Here is a 16,569-nt window from a genome sequence, read left to right on the forward strand (position 1 = left end):
GGGATAGGAATTGTCAGGAGGCCTTTGAGAGAATAAAGAGCTACCTGATGAGTCCCCGTATATTAGTTGCACCCATCTCTGGTAAATCATTAATCCTTTACACTACGGCCTTGGATGAGTCACTTGGTGCACTTTTAGCTCAAGAAAATAAAGAAGGCAAAGAGAATGTCTTGTATTACCTTAGCAGACATTTGATTCCTACAGAGCTAAAATATCCGGCAATGGAAAAGCAGTGTTTGGCCTTGATCTTTGCTGTGCAGAAGCTTAGACAGTACATGCTCTCACACAAGATCAGTTTGATTTCTCAAGTCAACCATTTGCAGTACCTGATGACTCGTCCAACTTTTTCAGGTCGTCTAGCACGTTGGTCCATGATTTTATTGCAGTTTGACATTACCTTTGTCCCTCAGCGGGTCATCAAAGGTCAGGCTCTGGCGGATTTTCTTGCAGCTCACCCGATCCCTGTAGATTCCTCACTCAATGATGACTTGCGTGATAAATTAGTCTTGAGTGTGGAAGAGCAGGAGTCCCTAATTATGAGTTTTACTTTGATGGAACTTCTTCCATCAAGTCACTATGTCCTTATGAAACTCCTATGGTTATGGTAGGTAAGGGGCTTATTTTTGTGTCTCCTGAAGACCACACCCTTCATTACTCCTACAGTCTTTCGGAGCCTCGTACTAATAATAAAGCTGAGTACAAAGCCCTAATTGTAGGACTTGAGTTGGCTATTCAGATGAATATTTTGCGGGTAAATTTTTTTGGAGATTTCCAACTAATCATTAATCAAGTAGCCGAAATCTTCAAAGTTCTCAAACTTGAGCTTTTGCCTTATCACAATAAGGCAATGGAGCTCTTGCATTTGATCCCTGAAGTAACTTTAGTAAGAATCCCTCGATCATAGAATGGTAGAGCAGATGCACTTGCTAAACTTGCTAAGGAGTTTGCTGACATGATTGGAAATCCAATATTGATTATTGTCCAATATCGGCAAGCCTTATGTCCCGTAGACTTGTTTTCTCCTGATCAGACCCTTGCAGTGTTCGCTGTTGAGGAAGAGTTAGATTGGAGAGTCCCTTTTGTTGAATACCTGAAGCGTGGTAGACTTCTGGGTGACCGCTCTCTTTCCACTCAGATTAGAAAGAGAGCTTTGTCATTCTCCTATGTGAATGAAACCCTGTACCGATGCTCTTTTGACCAAATGTGATTGCGTTGCCTTAATAATGAAGAGGATCATAAGATCATGGATGAGGTACATGAGGGACTTTGTGGTGCTCATCAGTCCGGACCTAAGATGAAGGTCAAAATTAAACGCCTTAGTTATTATTGGCCTACTATGATCCGTGATTGCATGGAGCATGCTAAAAAGTGTCACCAATGTCAGATTCATAATACTGTTATCCACCAACCTCCTAATCCGTTGCACCCCACCGTGTCTTCCTGGCCCTTCGAGAGTTGGGGCACGGATGTAGTGGGTCCTATTGACCTTCCTTTCTCTAGGGGTCATAGGTTCATTCTGGCTTCTATTGATTACTTCTCTAAGTGGGCAGAAGCTATCCCGCTTAAGGAAGTTAAATTAGAAGATGTGATGTCCTTCTTTCGCGATCATGTCGTCTACCATTTTGGTGTTCCGCGTCGTATAATTTTAGATAACATATCATCTTTTAAAAGCACCAAAATTGCTAGATTTGCCCGCCGTCATAACATAAAATTATGTTATTCCTCGATTTATTATCCTAGGGCCAATGGCTTGGCTGAGGCATTCAATAAGACCTTAGTCCAATTTATAAGAAAAATACTTATGGCAAATAAAAGAGAATGGCACGATAAATTGCCTAAAATATTATGGGCCTATAGAACTACATACCGTACTACTCAGTCTACCCCATATGCTTTAGCTTTCAGGTTTGAAGCTGTCCTCCCACTTGAGGTTGAGATCCCTTCGTTGCATATAGCAGTTAGCCATAATCTGTCTCACGAGGATAATGCCCGACTACGATTGGAAAAACTTGATAGTTTAGAAGAGCTCCATTTGCAATCTCATCATAACCTTAAGTTGTATCAGGCCCGTATAGCCCAAGCACATGATCGCCTCATCCGATCCTGTGCTTTTTAGGTCGGTGATTTAGTCCTTGTCTTGCGTAGGCCTATCATCTCGCATCGTCGTCGAGGTGGTAAGTTAGAGCCTATTTGAGAAGACCCATTCATTATAGAGCAAGTATATGAAGGTGGATCTTATTCGCTAGTTGATGCAAAGGATGTTCATCCCATTCCTGTCATTAACAGGCAGTACTTAAGAAAGTAGTACGCATGAGTTTGCACATCGCAAGGGGAATTCCCTGCCACTTATAAATATCCCTTTGTATAGATATAACTCTAAAAGATTTCTTGTACTTTTTGGAAGTCCGTGGCCACGACGATTTGTCCTCTACCACGTGATGATAGTCATGCAAAGTATGAGATTATCATTAAGGGTTGTATGTAAATATGTCGTAGGGATGTTTGTGCTTATGTACACACTCACTAATCACTTTGATATTGTTGTACAAAACTTCCTTTCTAGTTCCTCTTCAAGGGTTGACTTCCCCCAGTTCATTCATATGAGTTTAATGTGGCCTGGGTTATCAAAGTCAATGTCCCATATTTGTATAGATCCTATATATAATCTTTCTCTCTCTCCAGTTTTATTCATGTGACGAATATGGCATGAGTTATCAAAGCCAACAATTTTCCCCTCTCTTTATGTTCCAGTCGTTAGAAGATATTTCATACTAGGAGTAACTCATGGATATGGTAAATGTTCCCTCTACCGTGTGTTATTTTCGACAGTATGAAATATGCTTAATCTATAACTATGAATATAATAAGAAAATAAATAAAATACGATATTAAAAAAAAAGAGAGGGAAGCTCTTAGTTGAGTAGAATCGGTTGCCCTTGTCATAGATGGAACCCGGTTCTATGCTCCAAGAGCCCAAAGTCTCTCCAAATTCTCTACTTTTTCTCTTCTTAAAATACTTTGTTGATTGCTTAAGAGATAGCCATATATTCATTTCTTCTATTATGGTTATTTACTTATAATAGGGTGTTGTTCTCTTTTACCCATGATGTGGTACATCTTGCTCTAGATATTAACATCATTGCTTAGTGGATTTATATCTTCTATTAGAAAGTCAATCCCTTTCCTCCTTTAGTGACATAATTTACCATGGAGATTTTGTCCTTGGTTGCAAGAGCAGTCTCTTTGAATGCATAGATGTTACTTGCACTTCGCACAGGGTCCCATTAGTTAGTATGGGTGTTACCACTGTGATTCCTTTAGTAATCATTGATCCTTGATATGGTTGTTATTTTTTTTTGCGGTGAGTGTGACCCCTCGCCACTTCTATTGCTGTTTCTTTAATATGAGATTATTCTTTCTACTTGGCTATTTGTTTGTTCCTCCTTTTGAGAAAGGTATACATCGGTCAATTTTTCTGGTTGTACATGATTTTAATTTTACCTAAATAACTTCTACTTATATTTTGATTATTCATGGCCATGATGATCTGTCCTCTACCATGGGGTAACTAAAATATAAGTTTGGGATTTCTTAGACGATGGACTACTTACTTCTCTTTCCCTCACAGCACCACACACATTTGTGTTGGGTGGTTATATAGATGACTTTCACTCTTTGTCTTGCTGTTGTGAATACGGTCAGGCAGACATTGAGTGGTCCTCATTCATCATTGTGAATATGGTCAGGTGGATGTAGGCCCCTTCTTCTCTCTTTTGCTTACCATTGCGAATATGGTCAGACAGGCATTAGACTTTTGGAAAGCTCTTTATTCATTATTGCAAATATGGTCAGATGAATATTGAGATGTTCTCATTCACTACTGCGATTATGGTCAGGTGAATGCTGAACTCCCTTTCTCTTTCATCCTTTGTCTCGTTGTTGTGAAAATGGTCAGGCAGATATCGGATTGTCTTCATTCACTATTACGATCTGGTCAGGTGAATGTTGGACTTACTTCTTTTGTCCCACCATTACAAATATGGTCAGGTGGACATTAGAATTTTGGGAGGGTTCATTATTTGCCGTTGCGAATATGGTCAGGTGGATTTTGAGCCATTCTCATTTGCTGTTGCGATCTGGTCAGGCGAATGTTGACTCCCCTTCCTGGTTGGGTGCCTGATAGAGTCCCTGTGAGGTATACTTCACCACCTCTTCATTCCCCCTATTTTATTTCCTGTTCGGGGGTTGTTGAGCCTTCTTCTGATTCTTTGTTTCGCCATTTCAAAAAGGGTCAGGAAAATATTGAGTCATCCTCATTCACTGTTGCGAATATGGTTAGGTGAATGTTGGATTTTGTCTTTTGTCCTATTATTGTGATCAGGTCAAACGGACATTAGACTTCTGGGACGCTCTTTATTCGTTGTTGCGAATATGGTCAGATGAATATTGAGCTGTTCTCATTCGCCATTGTGAATATGGTCAGGCGAATGCTAAACTCCCTTTCTCTTTCACCCTTTATCTCACTCTTACAAATATGGTCAAGTAGACATCAGGTTGTCCTCATTCACTGTTGCGATCTGATCAGGTGAATGTTAGACTTATTTATTTTGTCCCACCATTACGAATATGGTCAGGTGGACATTAGACCTTTTAGGAAGCTTTTTATTTGCTGTTGCGGATATGGTCAGGTGGATATTAAGCTGTTCTCATTTTCTATTGCGAATATGATCAGGCGAATGTAGAACTACCTCCATTTTTACTCCTTTTTTGCTGTTTCGAATATGGTCAAGCAAACCCGGAGTTGTCCCCATTTGTTGTTGCTAATATGGTCAGGTGAAGACCCCCCTTTCTTTTCTCTATTCTGCTGTTGCGATATGGTCAGGCATATAGATGATTTTTCTATCTTTGATTATTCTTCTTTATTTTTTTCTTATGATTATCACTTGGTTATTGGCTTTGTTTTTTTAAGTGATTGTTGATCTCCTTTCTCCTCGCATTATCTTATACTTGTGTTCTAAGCCATTGTTGAATTTCCTTTAGCTCTTTGTGATTTCATTTCGATTCTGCTCGTGTGAGCACGAGATTCTGATCTACTTCTCCTATTCTGCCACTTTGGTTGGGCAGATAGTTGATCTTCTTTCTTTGACTCTCTCTCTTTATTGATTTCATTCTCGTCAGTTGATTATTGTAGATTGCATCTTCTTAGTGAGATCCATTAGTTAATTATTGTAGATTGCATCTTCTTACATAAAGAAAATAGGGAGGTCAACGCCAACATATACAGTTCACATATTATTATCAGCATATGTTGGGGGTCTATTTGTTGATCTCAATTTTCATCTGAGTACTCTTGAGCACCTTCGATCGGCTTAGTTAAACCTCGTAAAGCCCAATTTGAGCTCGATTTGATCCGAATCGATTTCATTTTGAGCTTAATTGGATTTAATCAAATCGATCGAACTTGGCCCGATTCTAAATTAAATCAATTTGAGCCAAATTCGCTTTCAAACCTAACTTAAATTAGCCCAATTTAATTATATTATGGCTCATTTGACTTTCTAAGCAGTTTGAATTTGATTCCTAAATCAAGAAATGCAATCGATGGCTCTGCTTGCATTAAATTTGACTCTGTCGTTGCCAGGCCTCTCAGTCGCGTGAGCCCTCAAATAAGAAGTGGATTCGAATGACTTTAAGTAGAGGTAGAATGTCAAAGGGCCGTTTTGATGTTTTTGGGCAGAGCAAAACGTTGGAAGACCTTTAGAAGACTTAGAGGAAGCCTTCGGCTCCCTCATTCGCTCCCTCTCCCTCTCCCTCTCTCTCTCTATTTCGCACAGCCTCTTCCTCTTTGATTATCTCTGGTTCGCAGAAGCACGAAGGAGTCTGACTCTTTGCTCTCTGGCTCTCCCTGTTTTCTTCCTCTGTTCGTGAATCCAGGCCGAGGCCCGTCCGAGCATTTTATGCTCGGTACCAAGAGTCCTTCTCTTACTAGCTTCCACTTTCCCTTTCGATACCGAGCATTATATACTCAGTACAAGCTTAGTTTGCCCGGTATCGAGCATTATATGCTCGGTACAGGCTTAATTTTCTTGGTACCAAGCATTATATGCTCGGTACAAGCTTGGTTTGCCCGGTATATGCTCGGTAAAGGCTTAATTTCTCGGTATCGAGCATTACATGCTCGAAACAGGCTTGGTCTGCTCAGTACCGAGCATTATATGCTCAGTACAGAATTAGTTTTCTCAGTACCGAGCATTATATGCTGGGTACAGCTAGGCGGTTGCTCGGTATAGCTAGTATGTTATCTTTTTTTACCTCCCTTTCTCCTTTTACTATTTTCTTACTCGCTATTTAAGATTTAATGCTTATAAAATAGAGAGATATTATGATTTGTTTTATGGTATATAGTCATGCCTCTTATACTTCTTCTGGTTAGGGTGCTTTATGGTCTGCTTTATGATTAGAAATATCTATGAGTTATTTTATGCTGAAGGCCTCGTTAATGATTTTGTGTTGAAAAAAGTTTTACGAATGTTTTATAATAAGAGGATTTGCAAAGTTTTCTTATTAAAAAATTTTGATAGTTTTACCCCACACCAAATTTAAATAGAGGCACTTTATTATTTGTGTCGGAAAGTGTTTTCGTTGGATTTTCATGTGTCATTTCATTTGAAAATTTTCATAAGTTATTTTAGGATTCATAATTTTAGGATTAACTTTGTGCGGTAGACTCATTGATGTCTTTTTAAAACGATGTGGTATTTTGTGGGGGGAGTTGTCTTTCTCCTTGCTTGCACTTATTTTCAAAGTGGTTTTAGATTAATGTGTAGTAAGAGCATGTTTTGGGTTTAAAGTGAAAGCCTATTTTGATTTTATTTTTGGGGGTTTGTTCCCCTTTGTCATTTGGAGTTTTATTTAGAGGGTAGTTAAGTGATTTGAGTTGGGTATTTCTTCAAGTGCCTTATTTGAAATGTGGGGATAGTAAAGGGCTATGAAAATGCATTCTTCTCTATTCATGTCACATTGAATTAGGGAGAAGGTTATTTTAGAGGCACACTTGACTTCAAAGAAGTGTGCCCAATAACAACAATGCCCACATCCCTTTTATGTTTGATTTTCATTCTTTTTCTTTCTATTGCATTTAGTCGTCTTTTGTTTTGTCTTTAGCCTTTTTGTCGCTTCTTTAATACTTTATATTTTAATGCTTGTAAAATGAGGAGAACCAAAATGGTAGATGGCCCACCGAATGTACAAATGACAAAAAGGTACGTTCTTTTTATTTTATTGCATTGTCATTTCTTTATGTCATTATTCACTTATTATATAAAACGTGCTCTAATACCCCTCTCTTTTATGTTTTGCGAGGCACCTTTTGGAGAGAAAAAGACAAGGATCACTGGAGCACTAGGAGAGGGAACATGGACAGTCGGATCCGAGCATCAGTCGCCCCAATTCAGTCTAGTAGGGACGCTACGGGCAAAACCACCAGGTTATGGCCCCCGGTGCTGTAAGTTTCCTTAAAAATATTAGAAAAATTTTAGGGGCCTTGATGATTGTACGCTCCCCACTCTTTAGGACCCTATAGAAACTTCATTTTATAATTAGGATTGCTTTCTTTTCTTTTAGATCCCCAAACCTAATAAAATATGTACGAAAGTCCTAAGGGTTAGAAAATAAAACTCCTTTTATGCCTACAACTTTAGTGACACTTAAGGACAAAAATTAAGGACCAAGTCTTAGATAACATAGACTTTAGGGTACATGCTCCCTATAGAATAGAGACATCAAAATAAAAACTTAGTGACACACTTTCCTAGGTTTAGTTTTCTTTAATCCACTAATAATCAACCAATGAAAATCAACCTTAATTCAATCCTTTAAAATGCACTAAAACACTTAATTTTTATTCTAACCATAATTAATATTTCATAACTATTAAAAATGCCAAACCTAAGTCAAATCTAACTAATCTAATAATCAATTCCTAACTAACTAAAAGTTTAAAAGATGTAGATTTAATTAGAAGATCAAATTATAAACTAAAATTCATTAGGATAAAAGACTCTTAAATATCAAACCTTAGATTAATATTTAAAATTAATCAACAAACTTGATTAATAAATCACCTAATATATATTTCTTTTCTAATTTATAACCAACTAATAATTCAACAACAATTGATTTCCACTGGGTAACCCAGGCCTACGAGGCTATTAAGTTAGCCCCAGGGAGGGTGAAATAAACCTCACGGTCTCGGTGTGAAACAAAGGTGGCAATCAATCAAATACTAAAATAAAAATTCTTAAATCAATCTTAAAATACTAAAATTTGAACTTCAATTAAAATTTCCCTTTTGCCTTTAACAAATAAAATGCAAGTAACTCCAACTAAATCACCCTACATAGGACATATCAAAACCACACAACCTACACACACTTAGACTTGTTTGTTAGGACACGACTACTAGCTTTAGGTTAGGCCGATGTTTTCTTTACTTTGTCTCTGTGATGCGGCGCTTTGCATGTGACTCGTGTGTTGTTTGCTTATGTTGATTGTGTTAGCTTTTTGTGTAATTTCTATGGTGATTTTTAGGTTTTTTTCTTTCTGTACTGTGTTGTGAGCGGTAGAATACCCATAGGTTATGAACGCTTTTATACTGACATTATTTTCTTGCAGATGGCCGTGCTCACACAGTGCTAAAAGGGGGCTAAAATTAATAATAAAATATATAACTGCTTTAGGTGCTTCAGCCGCTTAGCTCCCAAATAATTAAAGTACTGTCAAGTGTGATTGATGTTGAGCAATTTCATTTCATATATAACTGCTTGGATGATTTTGATTATAACTACTTAGGATAACCCTTACAGGAGAGTCTAGATTTTCTTTTTGCTGATGTAATTTATTTGATGGTAAATGTTATAAAAATTATTAAAACAAGGTATTTTAAATGTAGAGAGGTCCAAAGGGAAAAGGAAATTTCTTGTAGAGAATTTTCTTTTTCATTTGGACATCCTTTTGGAGCATACCCTACAAGGAATCAGGAGGGAGGAAGATGATCCATAGACAAATCAAGGAAGTGAAAATGAAGATTGAAGACATAGAATACCTTATTTTAAAATTTGTGTAATTCCTTAAGAGTAGAACCCGGGTTATTGTCGGTGGAGCCCGACCACCACTACTTTTCTGTACTCTGTGATATAATATTGTATGGCACTTGCCATGGACACTCTTTTTTGGGGGTTTTGTTGTGGTTTGTTGTATTTACTTTGTTTACGTAGTAGAACTGACATGTTTTTCATAGGTTTCTTTCTTGCATGTGCATGTGCCTGACTCGCTAGGTTCTTTAGAGATAAAATTTTTCTACTAATAATTACTAATAAGATTTTAAGAATTAACTCACATAGAAGCATAACGATCTAGGGAATAGCCGGAATCGTCCGGGGTCGCATGCATGTATTATCTCTCTTCTCTCTTTAGATAACTTCCCCTCCTGCAGGTAGAATCCGGATAATCTGGCCCATGAGGATGAAGTGCCGAACCCGGGAAAGTTTAGTCTTTCTAAAAAATTATTTTTATAAGCCTTTTTAAAATTTCATACATTCCTGATTTGGAGACTTTGACTAGCATAAACTGCATTAGTAACCAATTAAAATTAAAATTTAATTATATTAGTTTTAGGAGCATAGCACCATTCATAAGTGTGGAATCACTTATGAACTTCTCTAGTTGTGGATCCCAAATTCCAAAGTCTAACCACCCTCCTATCTTTCATATGGACCTGATAACATGGATTTTATACGATTAGGTGGTTTTAGCTGGCTTCCCTCTTCAGGCAATGGTATAAGTCCAGATTGTATTAGCTAGGTTGTAGGTGTTAATATCGTACGTACGATATTACATCTCTTATAGATTTAGGATCTAAGGTGAGTGGTATGGGTGTACCACTGTATGCCTTATCGGTGGGTAAGTCTTCTCTTCTTTCAGAGGCTATAAATCCTATCCATCTGCGTCACATAGATGACGCCACCTTCCTCTTTCCCTCATGCATACTTGAATGCATTGTCTCTTCCTTTTCTCCAGTTTCCTCTATTTCAAACCGGCCGGATGATGATTGAACCACGTATGGATGATTAAGCCAAATTGAGCATATCTTCCCCTTTGATTAGGAAAGCCTAGAATTTTCCCTTTGCACTAAACCCATTCGAGAGAATAATGTAACATCCATAATCGAGAGTTTTTTTAGATTGAGGTCTAAGATGTAATTAACTACGGGGGCTTGCACCTGTAGGAAACCGATCCCCACAATCAAATAAACCTCATTCTAGCTGATGTATCGAATGGTGGAAATCTCGTAAAATTTTGGGTTATATATATTATTATCCATCGATGTGTGTAGGTGAAAGCCGTTACCCTCCATGACTAATCGTATGTATAACTCCATCTGCTCTTCCATCGGCCTGCTTATGTCGAGTGTAAAGGCCTACAATCATTTTATCCTACGGGTTAGTGTGGTCGTACCCTTTGCATTCGAATCCCATGAGCAGAATCCTTTTAGAGACCCGCACCAATAACGACTCTGACATCAACAAAACCAAATACTCAATCCACTATTCATGTATAACAAACTACTTGTATCACAACCTTACACGTATATCTATCAAGTCTATATAAGTAAACCATTGCACATGAATTACAAAAGAAGAAATACAAAAAGTTTGTCTGCAACTATCTTTTCTTGGTCCATATGAATTACCTGTATTATAGCTTGCTTTATGGTATCAGAGTAGGGAAAGGACAACTATCTTTTCTTCTTTTGCATTGGCTCCGTCGTCTTCTTCTCAAGCGACTAAGGACTCCACTGCAACTCTTCCTAAATCCATATATATTCCCTCTTCCTTGAAGCTTGTTCTTTCCACCATCAAAACCATTGTCCCCATTACCCTCTCTGTCGATAATTATCCTATTTAGCTCTCTCAGATACTTAAGCTACTAAGAGCAAACAGCTTCTCCGCTCATATGGATCATTATGTGGCAAAACCCCAAAGACTCACCCAACAATCGAACAACAACACTATACCCAATCCCCTATATACACAATGGCTCCTAATAGATTAAAATCTAGCAGCCGCCATTTTCTCCACCATATCATCCTCAATACTACCCTACGTTCTTCACCTTGATAGCTACTCAGACATTTGGAGCACTCTTGAACTTCACCTCCAATAATCCAACAAATTTAGAGTCATTCAACTAAAGAATGAACTCCATAACATTTCAATGAAAAACTCACCATGGTCTAGTATCTCACCAATGTCAAAACTCTCATGGACAACATTACCGCCACTGGTTTGACTGTGGATACAAAGGATATCATTTTGTATATTCTCAATGCCCTACCTCCTATATATCAAGCATTTAAAACCTCCATTCGAACCATACAATCTCCCATCATCCTAGACAATCTTTACTCTTTGTTGATTAGTGAAGAAATTAATCTGACAAATGAATCTAGCAGATATCTTCAAACAACTTACTCCCAAACTACTCTCTATGGCTCCCGTGGACAAGGTTGTCGCGGTAGAGGGCACTTCTCTCCGACCAATACTATAGCAGCTCACACCAATCCACAATCCTAAATGACTTGCCAGATTTACAACAAGCATGGTCACTCGACAAATCAGTGCTGGCATCGTCTGAATCCCAATTATGTACCAACAACTCCGTCAACTTCCAAAGCACTGTTAGCAGACACATCATCCCATATAATCGACTGGTACATCGACTCCGGAGATTCCTCTCATCTTTCAACATCACTGGACAATCTAGATTAACCTATTCCATATCATAGCACGGACAACATCATAGTTGGCAGTGGAGGTATTCTATTGATTGCTCACTATGGCATTGGTATACTTCCCACAACTACTCGTAAGTTACACCTACCTCTTATCTACCACATACCTAACCTGTCTCTCAATCTACTATTAGTATTCAATCTTACCCATGATAATAATGTCTCTATATTATTCTCATCGTCTGATTTCTCCATTAAAGATCTGATGGCTCAGAACTTTATCTTGCAAGGACCATGTCGAAATGGTCTCTACACCATTATAACTCCTACCTCTTTTATATCTGAAGTTACCCTTATAGCACACATCTCTCCGTCCATACAATGGAACAACAGACTCGGCCACCCGCACTCCAGAGTCATCTCAACCATCTTTCAACAACGTAAACATGTAACAATCCCTACAGCTTTTAAATTCTGCTCTCACTATAAGGCTTGTAAAAGCCATAAACTAGTTTGTTCTATTAGCAAAAATTATGTATCCTTCTCGTTACTCGTTAGCTTTACTGTATCTAAATATATGGGGACCGTCCTCAGTCTCATCTAATCAAGGATACAGATATTACCTTATCATACAACTATTTCTGATGTTTTACAAAACTGAAGTTCCCCAAATTATTCTCACTTTTATTAACTTCATTGAAAAACAACTATCCACCTCAATCAAAAGAATACAAACATATGGTGGCGCATAATTCTTAAACTCCACGCTTCAAACATTTCTTAGAAAATAGGCTATTCATCATCAAATATCATGCCACTATACACCTGAACAAAATGGCACCACCTAACACAAAAATCAACACATTACCGAAACCATTAGAACCCTTCTTCACACAGCAAGCCTTCCTTATATATTCTAGCCATATGATGCTCTAACAGCAGTTCATCTAATCAATCGAGAGATGAATCTTACATGCCTTATATTATTTGATTGTGAAATAATTAAGACACAACTACTATACAAGATTACTCCCACCTTAGAACATTTGGTTGTGCCTGCTATCCATTGCTACCTCAGACTAAACACCACAAATTGGAACCTCGAGTACCCAAATGTATATTCCTGCACTATTTCGACTCCTACAATGGCTACAAATGCCTTGATCACACCACCAATAAAATAATCCTCTCCAAATATGTAATATCTGATGAACAAACCTTCCCATATAGCTCTACCTCACCAACTCAATCCACCAACCCTATCTCCCAACCCACCACAGACAACCCATTCTTTCTAATCCCCACCTCCAAATGTCACCCCACCACTCTCAGCAAACTTGATTTCTCAAACATACATCCTACAAAATCTCCCCACCCCTCACTCAAACACCAAAAACCATCCCTCACCCGCTCAGCCATCAACCAACTCTGCTCCCATTACTACTCTCTAGACCCAAGCCATTTATCCAATGACCACCATATTCAAAATGGGCTCTCTAAAACCCAAAACCATTCTAAATTTCCTTCACACCACCTAGCCTAAAGTTCCACAACAAATATATGATCCCTCCACCTACTCAGATGTTTCCAAACATCATCACTGGAGAGAGGCAATGGCCTCAGAATTTCTGACACTTCATTGCCAGGGCACTTAGACGCTCATACCTCCTCCTCCCAAAGCCAACATACTAAGATGGCGTTGGACTTACCGCTCTAAATTCCATTCGAATGGCACTCTAGCCCGGTACAAACCATGACTAGTTGTTCAAGGTCATAGACAACAACATGGCTTCGACTACCAGAACACTTTAGCCCAGTAGCCAAAATGCCCACTATTCTGGTCCTCTTACTGTTTCACTTCATAACAGATGGCAAGTACAACAACTTGATGTAGCAAACACCTTCTTACATGGTGATCTCAAAGAAACCATATATATGACACAACCTAAAGACTTTGAAGATAACCTTCATTCCAACCATGTGTGTCTACTACATAAAGTCATATATAGAAACAAACAAGGTCCAAGATAATGGTTTAATACCTTTTCAACCCACCTTCAAACCATCGATTTCAAGCACATCAAAGCCGACCACTCTTTCCTCACCTTATACAAAAACAACATCAAACTGTACCTTCTCATCTATGTTGATGACATACTACTCATAGGAAATGATCCCAATGCCATACTCAACCTCATCCAACAAATCAATACTAAATTTACCATGAAGTATCTAGGCCATGCTCACAGCTTCTTGGGCATCACCATTCAAACCAACTAGCACTCACATTTTATATCTCAGGAAACATATGCAAACTCCATCCTTTCTCAGTCCATATGAATTAGCTGTATTACAACTTGCTTTAGTATTCACCTAAAATTAGAGAAGTTTGAGAAGCCCATGAATAACTTACATCCCTTCGATTGTGAAGTTGAGATGTGGAGATCAAGTTCTCATGATGATAAGGGCTTTCAGTGCCTTTCAAGGGAGATAAAGTGGAGTTCACAATACTTTAGCGAGTGCTTAAAAAATAAAATTGGGCAACACAAATGACATTTTGAATATCAGACCGGACAACAAAATGGAAGGAGAGGTTCACAGTTCGACCGGTTTGACCGATCGAACCGACGTTAAACCGGATGACATAATAAATAATAATATTATTAAAAATTATAAAATGAATGAGAAATTTTCCTCTAATACATTCACTCTACATTCTATTTTCATATAAAACTAATCAAAGAACATAAATATGACATTAATTAAGTTTATAAAACATAAACAAATAATATAATATAAATGTGACATCAATTAAGTTTATAAAACATAAATAAATAACATATAATTTCTATCTCCAATTAGTGAAGCCCTGAAAACAAAATAAATATAACATACTCATCATAATTGTGCACATAATATGAAGTAAATAAGCAAAATATTATAGCAAGATTATGACACTTTACACCAACTAATAAGAAAAAAAAGACAACACATTCATTTTTTTTTTATTTTTTTTATTTTTTTTTAAGACAACACATTCATAATACATATATGAAGTTAATAATATGTCTCTTTCATAGTTCAATAGTTTTAATAATTTCATAAAAAAGGAAAATTTGCATTGTGAAAGCTATCCTCATAAGTTGAGTTTTCATGATTAGCAAGGGTTCTTGTCTCTTGCAATTTTATGTTATACACTCTAAAAAAAATTAAAACTAGTTAGTGTTTGAGTAATTAAAATAATATATAACACATTATGGTAAGAGAGTATGAATTTATAATCAAGTTTATTAACCTAGCACTTGCTTTGGATTATGCATCCATGTTGGCTCTCCATTTCCATGATGGTGAGAGAAGTACTTTCAAATAGGCTTGTGATTGTAAACGGAATCAAAATATGTTAGATTACAATTTTTAAATTTTATTGCTAGTGATTGCAAACGAAATCAAAATTGAACAAGAATAGAATAAAACAGAGAAATTAGGAGAAGGAATGCAAGAAACTATCGATAAGATTCGGAGAAGGAATGCAAGCATAAATGTGTAAATAATTACTCAAAAATATAGAAATTAAAGAAACCACGTCGGGATCTAGCTAATCTAAGCTAGACGGGTCGGGTAGGCAGCCAAAGGTGACTTCTTCCCCAACTTAACTAGCACGGTCACCATGGAGTCGCGTATGGCATGCACCGGTGGCTAGGAGGTCGGAGGAGGCTTTCTAGATGGACTGATGGAGGAGGATAGGAGGTGTCGCATATGGAGTCCGGAGTCACGTATGGCGTATGCTAGGGCAAATGAGTGACTAATATCAATCCGCAATGTCTATATGCCGTTCGATCTCAGATAAACGTCTTATATTAGCGATTTTAAAAATCGTCAAATTCTTCTAAAACCGCCCGGCTATTCTAAAACTGCCCGGTTCGACAGTTTCCCAGTTCAACCAGGTTCTTGACTGATTTTTTCCCATGTTTTCAGCCCAGCCGAACCGACCGCCTGATCGGTTCACGGTTGAACCGGACGGTCCGATTTGGTCCGGTTTTAAAAACCTTGATAAAAACTCTACTAATTTCTCACATGATCAATATATTTTAAGAACATGACTAACCTAATTTCCTACTATTATTTCTGAAAAATTCTCCTACACCGATCTTGACCAAGATAGATCCTCCATTCATTTATCCATCATCTCTATAAAAATATTGAAACTAGTGTAATGTTTTTTTAATCACCAAGATCTGCTCCTACACATTGTAGATTGAACCCTATACTAGTGTTAGTTTAATCCCATTTTGGGTTTGGATTGTTTGCAGCACCATAGCTAATTTACCATTCTTCGTCGAAGTGTCATTAAGCGCACTAATTCATATAATCTCAAGGAGATGGTATTAACATAGAAACCCTTGGAGTGAATTCAGACTTTAAAGACAACAAGAAAGGAAAACAAAAGAATTATGGCAAACTTTTCTCTCTTCTTTTTTATCCTTCCAAGAGTAGTTAGTTACAATTACATTCAATGAATCAAAATTTAATAAGAATCAAAATAGAAATTAATTACATTTGTACTACTATCAACTCAATGTGGCATTATATGTTAGCTATTAGCTATCAGCATATTTCTGACGTATAAGTCTTGAAGTGCTTCATCCACATTGGGACCCTTCCGCTCTCTTTAAGGGCATTCCTGCTACCTTCATCTTGCAGCCATCTTCCAACCATCTCGTATTATGTTCCAATACCATTTATTGATTCAACAATATTAGAGCGGCTCAACTAAGTTA

Source organism: Dendrobium catenatum, unplaced genomic scaffold (genome assembly GCF_001605985.2).
Source record: "Dendrobium catenatum unplaced genomic scaffold, ASM160598v2 fragScaff_scaffold_911, whole genome shotgun sequence".
In the NCBI taxonomy this organism is placed as follows: domain Eukaryota; kingdom Viridiplantae; phylum Streptophyta; class Magnoliopsida; order Asparagales; family Orchidaceae; genus Dendrobium; species Dendrobium catenatum.